This window comes from Miniopterus schreibersii, assembly GCF_964146895.1.
Source record: "Miniopterus schreibersii genome assembly, chromosome: 3".
In the NCBI taxonomy this organism is placed as follows: domain Eukaryota; kingdom Metazoa; phylum Chordata; class Mammalia; order Chiroptera; family Miniopteridae; genus Miniopterus; species Miniopterus schreibersii.
In genome coordinates this window covers 69,722,251-69,742,391 of record NC_138103.1, presented here as the reverse complement: position 1 = coordinate 69,742,391, position 20,141 = coordinate 69,722,251, and positions in this window count along the sequence as shown.

Here is a 20,141-nt window from a genome sequence, read left to right as displayed (position 1 = left end):
ATATCCTGTGAATTGCTCCAGGTACGTTCCCGTGGTGTTTAGTGTTCACAGCAGGAGTGCTTCTGTGACCAGAACTCCATAGGGTGGGGAGAGGGGTGTGTATAAAGGAGTCAGGTCCTGCCCAGCCAGCGTGGCTCAGCGCTTGAGCGTTGACCTAGGATCCAGGAGACTGAAGTTCGATTCCCGGTTGCAGGCTCGATCCCCAGTGGGGAGCGTGCAGGAGGCAGCCGATCAATGCCTCTCTCATCATTGATGTTTCTCTCTCTCGCCCTCCCCTCCCCCTTCCTCTCTCCGAAATCAATAAAGGCATATTTAAAAAACAAAAAAACAAAAACAAAAAAAGGAGTCAGGTCCCTACACAGGCTCAAGTACCTACCTAGCACCATCCATTTTTATCTTGGACCCTTGGTGTGGGGCTGCCTGGTGTTGGGGACCTGGTAGTTGGTTCTCCACAGAGGAGGCCTGCTGGGAAGCAGTGTGCTCAAGAATGCAAACAGTTTCCTGGCAACAGCATTGCCCCTGCTCTGCCAATGTCTGATGAAAAAGGGATGCAGGGGTGAGGGTGGAGGTGGGGGAATAAGAGAGAGACACAGAGGGAGGGATAGCAGGAGGGAAGGAGAGAGGGAGGGAGGAAGGAGGGGGAAAGGGCTGGCCGCTGTGCTTTGGTCTGGCATTCGGCACCTGCTAGCATCCAAGCACCACCAATTTCTGAGTCGATGCGAGTCTAAGGCAAAGGAATAGCTCAGTAAAAGAAAAAAAAGCTAGTTTTTATACCATCGGATCCCGCCTTGACCCTCCAAGCTGGAGATGTCACCAGTAAGAGGACAGGGGTCTCTGAGGAAAGAAATGCTGGGCCACTATGGTGTTATCCTAAGGCAGATGTTCTCAATGCAGGGAAGGAGAAGGGGTGGAGGGAGATTGCTCCCCAGGGAACATTTGGCAATGTCTGGAGGCATTTTCAGTTGTCACAACTCGAGGAAAGGATGCGACTGTCATCTAATGAGAAGAGGCAGGGATTCTGTTATAATACACAGGACAGCCCATAACAAAGAACTGTCCAGCCCCAAAATCAACAGTACTGAAGTAGAGAAACCAGGCCTTAAACAATTTAACACCGGAGGCCTGATGCCCAGTGCCCTGAGCCACCTGGTGGAGTCGTTAGAGTTCAAAGGCCCTTAGGAATTATAGCCTTTGCCACTTATAGGTGAGGAGTTTGAGGCTCAGAGAGTGAAGGGGCTTGTCCAGGGACTCAGGCCTTGGATTGAGGTGACTAAGAACCTTGGAGTAAGACAAACTAGTTTTAAATTCCAGTTCAGTTATTTAACATCTGTGCAACTTGGACAAGTTGCTTCATCTCTTGGTACCTTTAATCTCTCACTTGTTAAATGGTCATTATATTATAACTCCTTTATAGCATAATTTTAAGGAATATGTGAGATAATGCATGTTAAAATTTCATAACATAGGACATGGCATAAAGTAAGTGGTACTTCTAATTATGAGCAGCAAAAAATCTTGGCTCCTATCCCTAAGTTCTGTTCTCTTTCCATTGTATCACATTAATAATGCATCTTTAACCACATCTATACATCAGTTCTGGGAGGCATATAGGGTGTGGTGGTGAGCTGTGGCACTTGGCCCAAATGGATCTGGATTCAAGTCCAGCTCTGCCACTTTCAAGCTGATAAATTACTTAATCTCTCTCTAAGCCTCAGTTTTCTCATCTGTAAAATGGAATAATGATAATACCTGCTTTATCAGTTTATTGTGATATTTAAAATGAGAGCTCATTCAACACTTTAGCCCAGAGTCTAGGATATAATAAGGATTCAATATGTTTTCATTACAGCTAAAGTTTGTAGCATGTTGTATTTTTCTCAAATGGCAGCCACAGTGTCTCTCATCCTTTTACAATGCAACTGTAACTTCCCTCCCACCAAGAGGTGGGGGCTGTCTTTTTTATGAATGTGGGTGGGCCTATAGCTATGGGGGAGTGATACTTTGTGGCTTCTGAGGATAGCTCATAAAAAAGTGATACAACTTCTGCTTTTTCCCCTGGGATGCTCACACTCGAAACCCAACCTCCATGCTGTGAGGAAGCCCAAGTTGCCCCCACGGAGAGGCTTGTTTGAGGAGAGGAGGGACTGACAGCACTAATTTGCCAGTCATCATAGGAGTGGAACCTCCAGTTTTAGTCAAGCTGCCCCAGTTGATGCGGAGTGGAGAGGAATGAGCAGGCTCCACTGAACGCTGTCCAAATTGCAGGTTCATGAGTAAAATAAATGATCATTGTCATTTTAAAGAACTGAGTTTTGTTATGCAGCAATGATAATTGGAACAATATTATTTTTATTAATCTTCAAAAAAGGAATTTTCCTCTTGCCCATATCTCCTCCTAAGCTCCATCATCAACACCAAGAAGAAAATCAGACATGGTAGGAAAGGCTGCTACTTGTCACCAAATCTCCTGTCATCCCTCTGGAGGAGACATTCAAATGCCACCATCAGTTGAGAATGTGAATGTGAGAGATGGAGACTGAGGAACCTGAGGGTTTATCTGAGAACACAATTTGACCAATCTCTTTTGGGAACAGATTGTTTCCAGGGCCTGAGAGGCTTTTTGAAGCTTATGGGTAAGATTCCCCAAGAGCACATACTTCAGTATTATTTTTTCCTTTCCTCTTTACTTGGTTTCTGCCATGGGTGTGAGTGACAGGAATAACCTTTTTTGTGCACTTGAGCTTATTCAATCCCCCATGTCTCATTTGTGGTTTCAAAGGATGTGAGGTGAGGATAGAGGGCAGAGTGTGGTGATAGACTGAGGAAGATTTTGCCCTTCTTGTGAAAGCAAACTAGTTCACTATAACAACTATAGTGAGTACATGTGTGTTGGTGTGTGTGATAGAAGGGAGAGGAGAGTGTTATCGAGATTAGAAGTTAAAGAACTTACCTGCTCTTCTTCTGCACACAGTTGTTTGGGATCCCCTTTCTTTTACCCAGTGGAAACTTACTCAATATGACCACTGAGAGCCTTAGGACTACTAGACCCAACAAGATTTCCTCTGAGGGATGGGGCCAAGAGAGAGCTCTATACTTCATTCACCAAGACAGACTAGCCCCTTTTGTGTCTTACCAGAAGCATGGAATAATAACGAACTATCTGTTCCCTTTCCCAGGGAGCTCCACTGATGGACTAGGGAAAATTACCCCAGCTCCCTTGGGGCTGGTTCCAAACCTGGGGCCCAGGGTTAGGGGAATGGCAAACAGTTACTTGCTGGTTTCTGGAAATTTGACAATATGTTAGAAACACAACTCCTCCTGCACCAAGTGGCAGGGAGACATTCACAGCTCTGAAAGCCTCTCCGCCTCCTCTGCCTGCATGTCTCTCTGTCCTTGGAAGACCAGCGGGAGAGCCCTGGGTTCTACTCTAGGATGTGCTCAAAAGAAATGAGTGGGAAGTGGACTTGATACCCCCTTAGCGTTCCCCAGTGACCCTGACATTGGAGCCCCACTTTTGGAAATGGCCTGGGAGAAAATGATAGAGTATAGCTGAAAGATGCTTTTAACCTTCAACAGAAGGCAGCTGAGGCTTCTTGGTGCCTTCCTAGGCCTGGTAGGTAAGGCTCAGCCTAAAGCCTGTACCTCTGCAGAGTGGTGTTTGAGTAATTTGTCATCAAGATGTGTTTAATGTGGGAGCTGTTTTCCTGGGCCCCCCATTGTCGCTCTTCCTGTGCAAAAAAAAATGGCATGTTTCCTAATGACATTAATTTAATAGAGAGTGATTTCTAGCTTGGTGCTAGCTGTCACACGCATAAGTTATAAAAGTTAAGCATTTGGCCTATATGAGATATCGGTGAGACTGTTTACTGAAAGAGGTGCTGCTAAATGGTTTGTGAGCTGAATGGGGCAGAGTGGAAGGAAGCAGCGGCTTCTCTATTATGTCGTTGGGGAGAAGGTTGGGGCCAAGGGAGGCCCTTGGTAGAGACTGAGCCATGAATCATGCCAACACAAGTGGGCTTGCTGGCAGAGAAGGCACTCTGAGTGTTCAGTGGTATTAGATGGCTTTCCTGGGGGTGGGGATAGTGTCTGCCCCTCTTTGCTGGGTCACAATGATCTCATTTTTTATTTTTTGGCTTTTTATAGTCAGCAGTGAAAATAGCCTTTCACCTCCAACAAGTCATAGTACAGAGAGCAATGAGATTCATTTGCTCTGTTTAGACTTCCCGGTGAGTCCCAAGGGCAAGTTTGTGAGGCCCCACCAGCAGCAACTCTTGTGATTCCTGGACAGAACTGGTGGCACAGGAAACACCTTTGAGGACGGTGAAAGGGAAACAAGACAAGGAAAACCCTCTTCATCCCACCAGCAAGCTGCCAATCACTGCTCCCTGGTCAGACTGAACTTGAGCTGTAACATGGTTGGCTGATGCTCAGCTCAACCCCCGTCTTGGCTGGGGCCTCCTTCCTTGGCGGCCAGGAGACTGGGTTTTCCCAGGGAGTGAGGCTGGACTCCAGAATGACTGAAGGCTCTTATCTGGCTCCCACAGGGGTCTTGTAGCAGTGCCAAGCTGCCTTCAGGACGTGACTGGGGACGGCAGAGACTCAGGGGGCAGCAAGCTGGAAGGGAAGGAGCTGGTGTCATCAGAATAGAGGAGCCTAGGAGGAAACCCTCCAGGCTGGGAGCCCCAGCTAGGTTGCCTAGCAACAGTGCCCTGCTGCTCCCTCCACGGGCCTTTCAGGCTGCTGGGCCTCTTGTCAGCTCCTACCTACTCGTTTTCCTCTTTAAAACTGTTCTTCATATCTTTTTTAACCTGATTCCACCTGGTTAGGAATGCTCCTGGGGCTGTGGAGTATGGGTCAAGGCAGCCAGGGTACATTTTGCTCTGGACCACGGAATGTCTCAGAGAGTTCTGCTCTGGGGTCAGATTCCAAAACCAATACTCATTAGATACGTCATCCTGGGCAAGTGTCCTAACCTCTCTGTGCTTTCGTTTCTCCATCTATAAAACAGGAAGAATAATAGTGCCTACATCAGTTGAGGCAATGTGAGGATTTAGAGCAGATGGATTGATGGATGGATAGATAGATGATTGATGATAGATAGATAGATAGATAGATAGATGATAGATAGATAGATAGATAGATAGATAGATAGATAGATAGATAGATAGATAGAAGATAGATAGATAGATAGATGATAGATAGATAGATGATAGATAGATGATGATAGATGATAGATATAGATAGATGATAGATATAGATAGATAGATGATAGATAGATAGATGATAGATAGATAGATAGATAGATAGATAGATAGATAGATAGATGATAGATAGATGATTGATAGGTAGACAGAGCTAGAATATTGCCTGACACAACAGAAGTCAATTTAAGTGTCAGTTATTAACAGTCCTGGGAGACAGCTGGACACAAAGGCTTGCTCCCAGGTAGGGCAGAGGAGCTGGGTAAGGCGCCTCCGAGCTGCAGTTTCACAGTCATGTGTGGTGTTGGGAGATGTGATTCCAGGCCTGGTTCTAACAGTGCCTTGCTGTGGGGTTCTTGAGCAAATAGTAACTTTCTTTCTCTGCCCTTAGTCTCCCCATCTGCAAATCAGAGGATGGGACCGAAAGGGCCTGAATTTCCTCATGCCTTTCCTTGCTTTATGACATTGGGATATAGTTTGAGCTTTGAGCCACCTCTATCCTCACAGCTTGGGAGGAATTAGAGAATGCGGCGGTGGAAGGGCCTGTGGTTGATCCCCAGACAGAAGCTTTGGGAGACATGGGCTACAATCACTCGTCATTGCCTCTAGGGGGAGCGTCTGGGCCAGACCTGGAAGAGGTCAGGGCCCTGCTCACGGCTCCTCTATAGCTCCTCATATTTATTTCCGGTAATTGCTCTAAGGATTATAATACCTAAATTTTCACTTTGACAACTTCAAGTAGAATGTAGAAACCTTACAATCATATATGTCCATTTCTCCTTTTACTTTATGTTATATATGTGCCATATGTATTACATCTATATGCATTAGAGTCCCCTGCCCTCCAACAGTGCTATGATTTTGACTTACAATAGTCATACATATTTTTAAACTGAAGAGGAAAAAAGTAGTTTTATTATATTTACTCAGGCGTTTACCATTTCTGTTGCTCTTCCTTCATTTCTGAAGTTTGAATTTCCCCTCTGGGATCATGTCCCTTGTATCTGAAGAACTTCCTTTAACATTTATTTTAGAGCAAGTCTGTTGGCAATCAAATCTCTTGGTTTTCCTTCATCTGAGAATGTCTGTATTTCACCTTCGTTCCTGAGGGATATTTTCGTGGGATATAGAATTCTGGGCTGGCAGTTCTTTTCCTTCTGGCCTCCATGGTTGCTGTGAGAAACAGTCAATGAAATTGTTATTCTCTTACTTGAAACGTGTAATTTTCTTTATTGCCTTTTGTTTTCGGTTTGATTATGATGGGTTTGATTTGGATTTATCCTGTTTGGTGTTCACTGAGCTTCTTGAATCCATAAATTTGTCTTTCACTGAATTTGGAAAATTTTCTGTAAATATTCCTTCAAAAAATAATTTTTTCTATACCAATATCTTTCTCCTCTCCCCAGTGATTCAAATCGCATGCACATTAGACCTTTTTATGTTGTCCCACAGGTCCTGAGGCTCTGTTCTTTTTTTTCAACCTATTTTCTGTCTGTTCTTTAGATTGGATAATTTCTGTTTATCTATCCTCAAGTTAATAGACTTTATTTCTCATCTCTGCTTTTTTGAAGATGGGCTCCAACTACTTCAGTCCCTCTGGTGAATTTTTTATTTTGGATAATGTCTCTCTCATTCTATAATTATACTCGATTCTCTTGTTATGGTTTCTGTTTCTCTGAAGAGAACTTTTCATTCATTTTAAGAGTGTTCACTTTTAGTTAATTGAAAATGATTTTAATTGATACTTTAAGGTCTTTGTCTGATCATTCCAACATCTGGGTCATCATGGGATTGGCATCTTCTGATCATCCCTTCCCTTTGAGAATCGGTGAGGTTTTCCTGGTTCTTGGTATGTTGGGGAACTTTGGATGATATCCAGGCCAGTTTGTATATTAAGCTGTGAGACTCTGGGCCCTGTTAAAATCCTCGGGAGAATGGAGGGGCTTTTGGTTAGCAGGCAATGATGCCAATTGGATTTAGACTGCAAGTGCTCTCTCACCCACTGAGAGTGGTGTTTTCGGTGCCCATACAGTTTTCAAAGCCTTTGCTATGCTTTTGGGGCCTGTCCCTTGCATATGTCACTCAGTGGGTAGCCTGGGACTTAAGCAGTAGTTTATATGATCTAGTTCTCAGAGTTTTTGCTTCTTGGGGTGTGCTCTACACATGCACACTTGGCCATGAACTCAGGGTTTGTGTAAGCTCACGCGTAGCAATGTGTACCCTTGTTCATCTCCCCTTGTGTGCTAACATCTTACATAACCATGGTACATCAATTAAAAATAAGAAATTGCTATTGATATAATACTATTGACTAAACTAGAGACTTTATTCAAATTTCCCCAGGTTTTTTTTTCTATTAATGTCTTTTATTTCTGTTTCAGGATCTAATCCGGGGAACCACATTACATTTACATATTATGCCTTTTTAGCCTCCCTCCAACCGTGACAATTCTTCAGTCTTTCTTTGACCTTCATGACCTCAACTCTTTTAAAGCGTAGTGGTCAGATATTTTATAGAATGTCCCTCAATTTATCTGGTGTGTTCTCATTAATAGGCTGAGAATATGGATTTTGGGGAAAATGTTGCAGAGGAGAGGTAATCTTCTCATCCCGTGATATTAGTGGGCACATGATATTACCGTGATTTATCATTGTGGTATTAACATTGACCACTTTGTTAAAGTGACATTCGCCTGGTTTCTCCACTGTAATGTTACTCTTTCCACAAATAATTTGTTAGAAGTGAGTCTCTACTTCCAAGTCACACCCAAGGGGAGGGGAATTAAGCATCCTTGCCTGGAGGTCAGGGTATCAAAGAATTTGTGATCGTATGTTAAAGCTACCACAATAACTAGTAAATTTTGGAAGCAGTACTTTGAGGCTATGCTTCTCCTTAAAATTTCACCAACTAATTTTAGCATATATCAGTGGGTCCTCCCTGCAGCATTATTACTGTGGTGTTCTAATGGTGGCTTCTCTATTTTGCTCATTCCTTTGACATTTATTCATTGGAATTCTTCTGTAAGAAAGATTTGTTCCTAAGTCAGACAAAGAAAGACAAATACCATATAATTTCACTTATATATGGAATCTGAAGAACAAAATACATGAACAAATGAAACAAAAACAGACTCATGGTTACAGAGAACGTGGTTGCCAGATTGAAGGGGGTTTGGGCTGGGTGAAGAAGATGAAGGGATTAAGAAGTTACAAAATAGTCCTGATGATATAAAGTACAGCATAGGGAATATAGTCAATAATATTGTAATAACTATGTATGGTGCCAGGTGGGTATTAGAATTATCAAGGGGATCACTTCGTAAAATTACATAATTATCTAACCACTACGCTGTACAACTGAAACTAATATAAAATAATATTGAACATCAACTATAATTGAAAAATAAAATTAAAAAAGAAAGATTTGCCCATACTTTCACATTTATTTATTTATCCACTCATTCATTTATATCAGAATGGACTCATGGATATTTATTTTTTTCTTAAGTTATAACCCAGTATTATCATTATTTGTTTTGTTGCTCAAGTTGTCCTAGCTTTGGCTATTGAGAGCTTTCTCAGGTCAGCTCCTAAGTCCTTCTGTCATGTTCCCATACGTCCCCCCACCCCCTAGAATCAGCCATTTTTCCAAACAGCCTTGGGTCCTTTTATTGGAAAAAGGTATTTAGAAACCAAGCTCTGGGCTCTGGGCATGCCTGTGGCTTTTAAGATGTCTCTGTTTCTAGGTTCTCTCAGAGGACAGGGCTACTGACCCATATATGTTCACAGCATTTCATTCAGATCTCTCCTATAAGTCATCTCCTGCTTGGTGCTGACACATGTTATTTTATGGTTGTCGGTGTTCACAGCTTATATTCTCTACCATCCCATAAGCTCAGAGAGCGGAGCTCATGCCTGAAGCGTTTTTACACCTTTTCCCGGTGCTCAGCACGTCACAGGAACCCAGTGCATGCTCACTGGGTGCATAAATGAGTTGTGGGGAATCACAGGCTTCGTGGCTATTTTTTAAATTTAATAGTAAGAGCCCCAGATGTTGATTTGAAGGATAATATTTTAAGTTATTTAAAACAAAGTTTTGCCATTTGAGAGAGATCTTGTAGATCAACTCGGCCCTTTACAATGCTGGAAGCTGGGACAGCTCCTACATTGTCATTGAAACAGCTGCCGTGTGGGGAGCTCCAATTGGCTGCCTGGCAGGGACAAGCTGTGCTTCTGTATGAGCTCCCCATATTTAGCTCTCCCGCAGATGCCCAACGCCAGTGCTTCATCTGCCTGCCCCTAGCAGGCCTGGTCCCACTGCCTCGGGTCCAGTTAACCAGTCATTCCCAAATGTATGAGATCAAATATTTTGTGCTTTCATCAGTCCAGTCCTTCTATGGTCCCCAAACCCACGGTTGGTGATTATAGTGTCACAACTAAGGAAGCCTGTCTACCTGTCAGCTTATTTTTGCAGACCTAACTGTTTTTAACTTCTGGTTTTCTCTAAGGCCATCTTGTGGGAATATAGACTATCTCTGTTTCTGGTTGTGATGTCCTTGATTCCTCTCCTGGCCACCAGCACACCCTCCTGCCCTCTCCTGACCCTGGAGCACAGGCCATCAATAAGCACATGCTCAGCCAGCACCCTGGGATGGCTGCAGATGGAGCTCGGCTTGCTGGGGAAGGGTGCAGCTGGGGTTTCCAGGGCCCAGCTGACAGCTGGGAAAAGGGCACCTACCCCACCCCAGACAGTGGCTTTCCCCTTGTGCTGGACTATCTCCTGCCTGCTAAGAGGCAAAGCAGCATGCAGTTCCCAAGCCCCTGGGTTGGGTGCCAGAGGCTGCAGCCCAGAGCCAGCTATTGTTTCATCTGCCTAAACCTGGCTCAGCAGCTGACAGGGAGCCAGGCAGGCGGAGCAGCTCCTTGCGGGTGTGCAGTTCAGATTCACACGGGTTGCTGTGAACTGCTATCTGGTATTTGCTCTGGCTGTTTGCTTTGGGACATCTGTGAGAAGCCATGTGTCGGGGAGGGTGAATTTTCTGGGGAGGCAGAGAGGGAATTTAGAGTATGAATGAGCCTGGGGAGACAGAGGTCAGACTTGACTAGGAGGTGGGAGGAGGCCTGAGCATCTTCCCAGGACCTCAGGGCCAGCAAGAGCTCAGAGTCCTGCCTGGAGAATCAGCGATGACATGGCATCTTTGTTGCTTGTGTTCTCCTCTCTCTCTCTCAACCTCTCTCTCCCTCCCTATCTCTCTCTCTCCCTCTCCCTCTCCCTCATATTTCTCTCCCCCTCAGAGGACTACAATCCAGAGGGACAGAGAGCAGCACCTTATTCATACCCTGAATGTCACAAATGGAAACAAAAAGGATTCCTTTGACTATCTCCTGGGTCTCTAAGGTGCACAGCTGAAGTGTCCCTGGACCCTGTGGAACAGCTGGCCCTCCTATCCATCCCCACCCTAGGGGATGTTTCCTGGGCAGTCTCTTAGGACCTCTGCAAAGGACCAGCTTGCATTTCCTTCTTGCACACCCTGGGCCTCCTCGTCCCTTGGGCCCTGCCCATCTGTTACATCCCAGCTGACACTAGGCCAGAGGGCAAAGAGAGCCTGCCCCGGGGGCTGGGGAAATGCCGTGTGTTGGAGCACTTAACTCACTTCAGTGGCTCCAGCCTGGCTTCCTTCTCCCCTCAGTTAGGAGGCCATTCCAGTATTAATTTCCTTTGCATAATTTTCTCCCTGGGCCTGGCTCACAGGCTGTTGTCCTGAGGACACAGACAGGCAACATCAGACCTCCGCCTGGGCTTAGCCAACACCTCCATGCTGGTGATGATTTTCCAAGGCAAATTAACTTTAGAAGGTTCCAAGGTACAGGGCCCCCAGGAGCCACTGGGAAAATGCCTGATGGCCCTGGTGGCAACCAGGGTGACACTGGATCAGGGAAAAGAGAAGACAGCAATTATCTTACAGAGCATCGTTGAGTAAACCTTCCAGGAGAGGAAAATGTGTTCTAGCAAATGACAAACTTTAAAAATATTACCAGTTAGGTGGAGAGGCACACACATATCTTTATTTTTTTTTTTAATAGCAGTTATTGAATCTAATTTAATTCTTTTTTGGGAGGCTAATTATCATGGACTGCTAATACCCAGTGCGGTTGGTGTCTTTGAGGTGTTCAGTGCTGCTCACTCCTACCTAGATGGTCCTAGACTACTGAGCAGCTAGAGTTCTTGTGTCTTTTTTTTTAACCATTTTTTTTTCCAGTTACAGTTGACATACAATATAATATTGGTTTCAGGTGTACACTCCAGTGATTAGACATTACATAACTTACTAACTGATCATCCCAATAAATCTCGAACCCATCTGACACCACACATAGTTATGAGAATATTGTTGACTATGCTCCCTGTGCAGTGCTTTATACCCTGTGACTACACTTATAACTACTAATTTGTTCTTCTAAATCTCTTCACCTTTTCCACCCATCCCCCCCCACCCCTCCCATCTGGGAAATGCCAAAATGTCTCTGCATCTATGTATATGTTTCTGTTCTGCTTGTTTGTTTACTTTGCTTTTTAGATTAATTGTTGATAGATATGTATTTATTGCCTTTTTATTGTTCACATTTTTATCTTTTCTTCTTCTTCTTAAAGAAGACCCTTCAACATTTCATGTAGTGCTGGTCTGGTGGTGATGAACTCCTTTAGCTTTTGCTTGTCTGGGAAGCTCTTTATCTGTCATTTGATTCTAAATGATAGCTTTGCTGGCTAGAGTAATCTTGGTTGTAGGTTCTTGCTTCTCATCACTTTGAATATTTCTTGCCACTCCCTTCTGGCCTGCAAGGTTTCTGTTGAGAAATCAGCTGACAGTCTTATGGGAGCTCCCTTGTAGGTAACTACCTGCATTTCTCTTGCTGGTAAGGATGTGGTGAAATAGGAACCCTCCTACACTGCTGTGAATATGTAAAATGCTACAGCCACTTTGGAAAACAGCTGGACAGTTTCTTTAAAATTTAAACATAAGTTTACCATACAGTCCAACAATTCTACTCTAGGTTTCTACCCAAGAGAAATAAAAACATATGTCTACACAAGGACTTACACAGAAATGTTCAAAGCAGCACTATTCATAACAGCCAAAAAGTGGAAATAATCCAAATGTCCATCAATTGGTGAATAGATAAATAAAATGTATACACACAATGGAATATTATTTAGCTATAAAAAAGAAAGAAGTACTGATACATGCTACAACATGGATACCTCACAATGATCATGCTAAGTGAAAGCAGCCAGACACAAAAGACTATACACAATATGATTCCATTTATAATAAGTGTTCAGAAAATGCAAATATGGGCATAGAAAGTTGGCTGGGGATGGAAACAGGGATTAACCGCAATTGGGCCTGAGGGATTTTGTTGAGATTACGAAAATGTTCTAAAAATAGATTACAGTGATGGCTACACATCTCTGTAAGCTTATTAAAAATCATTGAATTATATGCTTAAAATGTGTGAATTTTATAATATATAAATTATATGTAAATAAAATTAATTTTTATACAGAGTAGCTAGGTGCTGAGTGAGGGGCCCAGGTCCTCTACCTCAAGTGAAGCACTTGAACTTAGTCATGTAGTAAACGGCAAGCTCTTCTTCCAGAAGAAGTGTCTGGGAGGGCAGACACTGCTCTGTTCATCTGGTTATCCTGCTCTCTGGGCCACAGTAGGACTAATGAGTCTCAAGGGAAGAGAGGCATGGATGAGCTCTGGGGCCAGCTTCGTTGCTGGAGGTGCCGTGCTCTTTCTTTTTTGGCTCTGGAGCGTTGGTTGAGTTCCCTGTGTCTCATCTATTTCAGCTCCCTGACTGCCCGCCTCTGGACTACTGGTGATTGTCCCACAAAGCCAGTGCCTTTATCTGAAGTCCCTTTATCAGGCTGCTGCTCCATGGGTGCTGGTCAGGAGGGCAGAATTCTTGTCCTGCTGCTGTTTCCCTCAGAAGGCCCAGCAAGACCACCTCATGCCCTCTGCAGTTCCATTCTTTGCTCTTAACCCTGAAGGTGTCAGGTCACTGGAGAGGCAGAACCTGGTGGATGGGGTTGAGAAGGTGCTTCCCACAGAGGCTAATGGCAGAGACAGGGGCACAGGCCAGGTGTAAATGAGAGAGCCGGGTGGGGGTGCAAAGCAGGGGGCCTTTGAGGCTAAAGGCTGGATCCTTCAGGCTTTGCAAATCAGACCATTTTATTTCTTGTACTCTCCAATTTATTTATTTTTTTTCTTTCATTACTCATTTCCTCCATTTGGTAAAGATAATAAAATTCCAAAATGTGGCAAATGTTCTCATATCGGCAGAAGTGGGACATCACTCTTTTTACAAATGGGGAATAGAAAGGACAAAACAGATTGTATTCAGATGGATGTAGGTTTTGAAACCTTTGCCCTTTTAATCTTTCACAGCATAGAGACCATCTAGTCTAACCTGTGTTTTACAGGTAAGGAGACTGAGACCCAGAGAGGGTTAAAAACAAACAAAGCCACCTCGCCCAGATCAACATTGGAAGTGGCACTGGCAAGATTCCAGCTCAGCCAGCTCCAATCACCAGAGCCAACACCACATGGGAAGTGCGGGCAGGAAGGCAAAGTGGAATAACTTGACTTCTACATCTGGGTAAAAATAATCTGCCAATTTACAGACACTTAGGAGATCACAGGCTCCAGGGTAAAAATAAAACTTGCCTTCTGACAGCACAAATCTTGTCAGACTAATCTAATTTCTCCTTGCCTAGGAGCTGGGCCTGGCTGTTCAGAAGGAAATAGATCTCTGGATGGGGGGGTTCTGCTGGACCATCCAGGGCTTCTTCGCCCGTGGACATGCCCTCTTCATCTTTGGCCCTATGTCACCAGAGCCTGCTGCCCCGTTGGAGGGAGCTTCTGCAGCCTCTCTCATCCCCAGGACGGAAGTCCTGCCTGAGGGGGATGGTCACAGAGAAATGAGAAAAGATACCAAGAAGCTGGGTCTAAACAAAGGTTCTCACTTGCCCGGCCGGTGTGGCTAAGTGGTTGAGTGTCGACCCATGAACCAAGAGGTCACCGGTACAATTCCTGGTCGGGGCACATGCCCGGGTAGCGGGCTCCATCCCCAGTAGGCGGCATGCAGGAGGCAGCTGGCCGATGCTTCTACCTCTTATCCCTCTCCCTTCTTCTCTCTCTAAAATCAATAAAAACATAAACCTCTTAAAAAAGAGGTTCTCACTTGATCTCTATTCCCTTTTATTTAATGCCAGGCATTTTCCACATTGCTTCAGCCATCTGCCTAAAGGTAGGATCATTTATCCCTGCAAATAGTCTCAAAACCCACAAGCTGACATCATGCTCGGTGACCAGGACACTGTTAGGGGTTTGCAACAAGTGATCTGCAGATGAGCTCTGAGTTTGCAACAGCTGACCCTGCAATCAGGTTCTGAGGGTAGGGAATGTTCTGGCCCATTTCTTGTCTCACCAAGGGCAGAAATGAAGAATGGCGGGGACATCAACTCCTTGTCATCTTTTATCTTACTTGGATGCGAATGGACCAACTTTCCCCTCATCTTTCCTTTAAAAAATGTGTGGGCATGGGGGTTCTATCAAAAGAGCAAGCCATCGTGTTTTTCAAACAAAAGGATTGTGTGTTTTTTGGTGTTTTTTTTAAAAAATATATCTTTATTGATTTCAGAGAGAGGAAAGGTGAAGGAGAGAGAGAGATAGAAACATCAATGATGAGAGAGTCACTGATCGAGCCCACAACCCGGACATGTGCCCTGACTGGGAATCGAACCCCGATCGCCTGGATCCTAGGTCGACGCTCAACTGCTGAGCCATGCCCGGCCGGGCCAAAAGGATTGTTAATGAAAGATGTTCAGAGGGTGCATGTTTCCTCTGTCACGGCAGAAAGGCAGCCCAAGTCTTGCAAGGGCCTCAGAGTCAGGCGCAGTAGGCTCTCCTGTCTGCTTTGTGGGAGGAGGAGGGAACCCTCCGCACAGTGCAGGGCCAGCGTGTCCTACATGCTTTATAATTGCCTGCTGCACTGCGTGGGTCACGCCTAAGTGAGACCACCCGCCACCCGAGAGGGTGACAGTTGAGGATGCTACAAGAGCTCTTTGAACGGTTATACTTCTCACACTCTCTTCTCAAGGCCACAGGGTGGAGGGAGTGGATTCTAGAATCGGAAGTGCCCAATTAACTGTGCGTGCTGCAGTGGTGTTAATTAGTAATATCTATACTGCAGCATGTCCTCCAATCTGTTTGCTCAAATACATTAATAACACCTCACATGGCAAATTAAAAATGAGCCCTTCATGGAGGTTTCCTGATAGGCTTACAAGTCTAGGGGATTATTTTAAAATGGAAACTGAGATTCTAATTAGAGGTGTTGAAGCTCCCAAGTGGGTCCTGCCCACAGGGGTGGGGCACATAGGAGGGGTACAACCTTGAGGGCCAGGTCTATGGGAAGAGACAGGTGAGTACTTAGGAAGGAAGTTGAATTAATGAAAAGACCCTGACATGAGGATCAAGCCAAAGGGATGTGGCAGATAAGTTGGTCCCTGGGCAGAGAAGTAGCAAAGGGACTAGGAGGGGTGGGGAGGAGCAGAGCTGTGGGCTGTCCAGCCTAGGAAGTAAGTCCTTGAACTCTGGGTCTGAGGAAGGGCATTTCTTCATGCTGAGCTTGGAGCATCTTATTTGAGCAGGTAGCTTCATGAAGGAGCTTCATGTCAGCCTGAACTCATAGGATGTCAGCCTAAGTCCACCTGCTTCCATCTGTAGACAAGGCAACAGAAGCCCAGAAAGGGTAAATGATTTTTCCAAAGGCAAATGGCGATTAAGTAAGGGAGCTAGGCTTGAGGGCAAGATTTCTGATTGGGCATCTGGCACTCTCTCCATTGTATAAAGTTACCCTGCTGTTATTTTGTTTTTTAACTTATTTGGGAAATGTTTTAGGTCCTTCACTCATTCTACAAACATTTACTATGTATCAGATATTGTGCTAGGTGTCTCCTTCTCCCACCAGTTGCTCACAGTGTTACAGGAAAGGTGGATTGAGTAAATAATTGCAAGCAAAGGCAATGGGAGCCACCCTAGGGTCAATCGGTCAATCGTGGGTGTGCTGTGAGCACAAAGGAGGGACCTGGGGTTAGGGATGGCTTCATGAGGGGGAGCTAATTAAAAAATGTCACTTTCAAAATTATCAGTCTTGAATCCAATTCCAGTTATACCAGGCACTGGAAATAGCCCAACATCCAAAGAAGGGGAAGCTAAGAGGTGGGAGCTTAGCATACTGGTGGAATGCACGATGGGTGGGCTTTGTTCAGACAAACCAACCTTTGAACTTTGTCTCTATGGCCTCCTTGCTGGGTGACCTCAGGCAGGGACATTTCCTCATTGGTAAGGGGGGCTGATACCAGTTGTCCGGTGGATGAACTGAGAGAACAGAGGTAATGAATTTAGCACAAGGCCTGGCACAGAAGGCAGTCCTTACAGGTTTTGTGTTACGCATGGCCCCCGTGAATTCCAGGTTCTGTGATTCCAGCTGCCCGTGTCCCGGTGTTGGGGACAGTTACTTTGCCCCAGACACCAGCCCACCCTCCACTTGAGGCAGTCAGAGGCCTCTCCCTGTATTCACAGAATCAGAGAGCATGAGCCTGCTGCTTCCCTGAGAAGAGACTCTTAATGGGAGAACAGCTGCTTCAAAAAAATCCGACGCTGCGTTCTCTCACTCTGGGCCTGCAGTGTTAATTAGGAAGCCTGCATGCATGAGCGCTTGGCTTTTCCTTTTCTAAGCTCTTGAAAAAGCTTAGAAAAGCTTTCAGCACCGTGAGTAGATGTGAAGGTCTCGAGTCTGCAAAGACATGTTAAAAATATGCAAGAGGTGCTGCCTCTGTGGGCACCTGCCTCTGCACAGCCTGAGAGGGAGTTTCGGGACATTTTGGGCTCTGTTCCTGGCTCCAGAGGCCTGAATGACTGCTGCTGGCACTTGGACCAGCTCTCCTCCTTCCTGCTCCCACCTGAGCCGGGCCTAAGCGTTTGTGCAGACGTGGAAAGGACGGGCCTAACTGGCTCTCTCGGAAGCGTGGGACTGCCTTCCCCGGGCTCCGTGGCAGCCTGGGCTCACTGGTGTTCCCCCGATCCTGGGCCCTGCCCGAGAATGGCCACGCGGGTGGGCTTCCCTTGGAATAGGGGAGGTGGAGAGGTGGGTGGGGGCACTGCAGAATGTGGACAGGGGTCAGGGACGCTGAGTGGGTGTCAAGGAATGTGGGGTCAGTGCTCTAAACTTCCATCTTCTTTCCCCGCCTCATCAATCCCAGCGACCATCTGTGAGGACTGTAGGAATCAATGCGTATGCATGTGCTGTTCCCTCGCCTTCCTTCATGCCACCCCCAAAGCAGGATTTAACATTTTCTTATATCTCTTGAAAAGGAAACTCACTCCACAAGGCATTAGTGAGAAATGTAGATTCACTAACCATTTATACTGGGCCAGAGAGGGTCTACGTTGCATAGCACTCAGAATTTCCTGGGGTCGGGGAGAGGGTGGGGGTTGGGGGGTGGGAGGGGAAGGGCGTCTTACATCTAGGTGTTCAGTCACAGGCCCTCCTTCTCTGCAGCCCTTCCCTGTGAAGCCTCTAAGCCACTCAGAGAACTTTCCAGAGAACCTCTCTATTTCTTCCCATCTGAGCTGGGAATTTGGCTCAGGCCCTATCCTTTCAGCCTGTATCTTCTGTCTCATCACTGCCTCAGCAAACAGCCTACTCCCTGAGCAGCTCAAAGCAGTGGGATCGTAAATAACCAACATCTGTTCTTGTCACCAACAAAATGAAACTTGTAAGACTCCAAACAGTACAGAAATATGTAAAGTAAAATGTGAACAACCCCACCCTCTCTGCCAGGCCTCATTCTGCACCTGATTTCTCTGCGGTCCTCCAGTCCCCTCCCCCACCCTCCAAATGCCTGTTAGGTAACTTACAAATGACTCAAGACTTCATTTCATGGCACATGAGCATCTCTCTTCCTAGGACCCAGGATGTGTTATTCATGGTTGCATTTGGGTTGGGTTTTCTGTTGTTGTAAGAAGTTTTGGAGAGTCCCTTCGGTGCCCAGAGGAAAATCACCTAAATGGACTCTAACCTGCCTCCCAAAGAAATGCAGAGCAACACTCTCACAAATGTAACAGAACTGATCATAGCAAACTGACTTTTATGGTACAGAGCATGCTTTCAAAATATACCGGAGGCTTCGTGCTGCACAGATTCTCCCCTAGAGTAAAGGGAAAGGTGTGCTCACCTAGGTGCTCCCTCCATCCGGGCCAGCTGCCGGTGCGTCGTTCCTGCTGGGCGCAGCATTACTGAGACCCTGCAGCGAGGGGAACGCCCACGGCCCCCACTCAGCACAGCGCTGGCAGAGATGGCCTCCACGCCAGCCGCACGTATCTCACCGCGTGTCTCGAGCTGATGCCGGAACCCATTCCCAAACCCTGCCGGAGCTGCGCAGGTAGCTTGGACAGGGACATGAGGAATGAGGTTCGGCAATGGCAGTGCTCCAACACAGTCCCTCTTCTGCATCTGTCAGCAGCAGAATGCAATAGCCTGCAACCAGGAAAATGAAATGCTTGACTCAGTCCATGCAATTTAACTTGAAACAAAACGGGGTGCTGGCTGAAATTTTCATGAGTTTTCCTTTGGAGAAAATGGAATCTAGTTTTTGATTGACACAACAAGGCCAAAGCATATGACCCACTTGTTTCAGGAATTTACTTGCAAATAGATACATATTTTGCATAATACATACATATTTATATATAATATAATATATTTATATAATATATATTATAACAATTTGTTTAAGTATATAATTCTAAAACTATATATAGCAACATAATATAATAACATACATGTCTATATTACATACATGTATGGTCAATAGCACTTTGCATTAAGACTATCCCTCTCTCCCCAGCTTCCTATAAGTGTCAAAGAGCACATTTGTGTCATGGGACAATACATAGAAAAGCTGGCAGACTAAGGACCAACCCCAGGTTCCAGGTACTTGGGAAGAGAAGACAAAAAAGTATTGATTTCATGAAGGTTTGGCTGATTACAGTGAAGCAGCACGTCTCCAAGTGTCCCTCCCCCAGGTGGCCTCCTGTGTTCCTCTTGTGGCTGTGCAGGGCTGTGTGTCCATGCCAGGTGAAATGAAGCACGGAGGGCTGGACGCCTGGGCTTGGGGCCCACCCGCCTCTCCACAGTGCAGGCGGGCACTCTCGCCACCCAACCCAGCCATCTGAGCCAAACGCCTCGGGACAAGAAGGGGGCCTGTGGCAGAGATTTGTGACAGAGGTGGTTCAAGGCAAGGACCGCCATCGCAAAGCAGGGTGGCTCTTCCCACGTGACTCCCATTATCTGGGGCTGCTTCTCCTCGTGGGGTTAATTACACCAACCTGGATCTCAGGGAGGGTGAGTTAATTGCCAAACACTTAACAATTATCAGGAGCCCACAAGGTGCTTCAGGACCATAAAGCATCACATCCAATTACTGTTCATAATCATAAAGGTGCAGAGGCACCAAAGGCTCCCATGGCGACTTTAACCCTTCTCCTGTCTCTCTCTCACACGGTGATAGACTTCTTCATTACGGCAATAAATGCGGCTCACAAACCTGCCATGTCGTTGGGTAAATATTTATTTCTATAAGCTGAGATAAGTAGGCGGGGCTGGAGTAATGATTCCCTTTCTAAATGGTCCAGGCAGTCCCAGTCCTCAGCCTGCTGACATACACGAGGCGCCCGGGGTATCGGCCAACACGTCTCGCTTCATCTGAGGCAGCGAAATCTTTCGGAGACATCATCAGGTAGGACGTGCAGTGTGACTGTTTTTATGGTACGTCAGTAAGGATAGCCCAGGCCCACTGAGAGTATC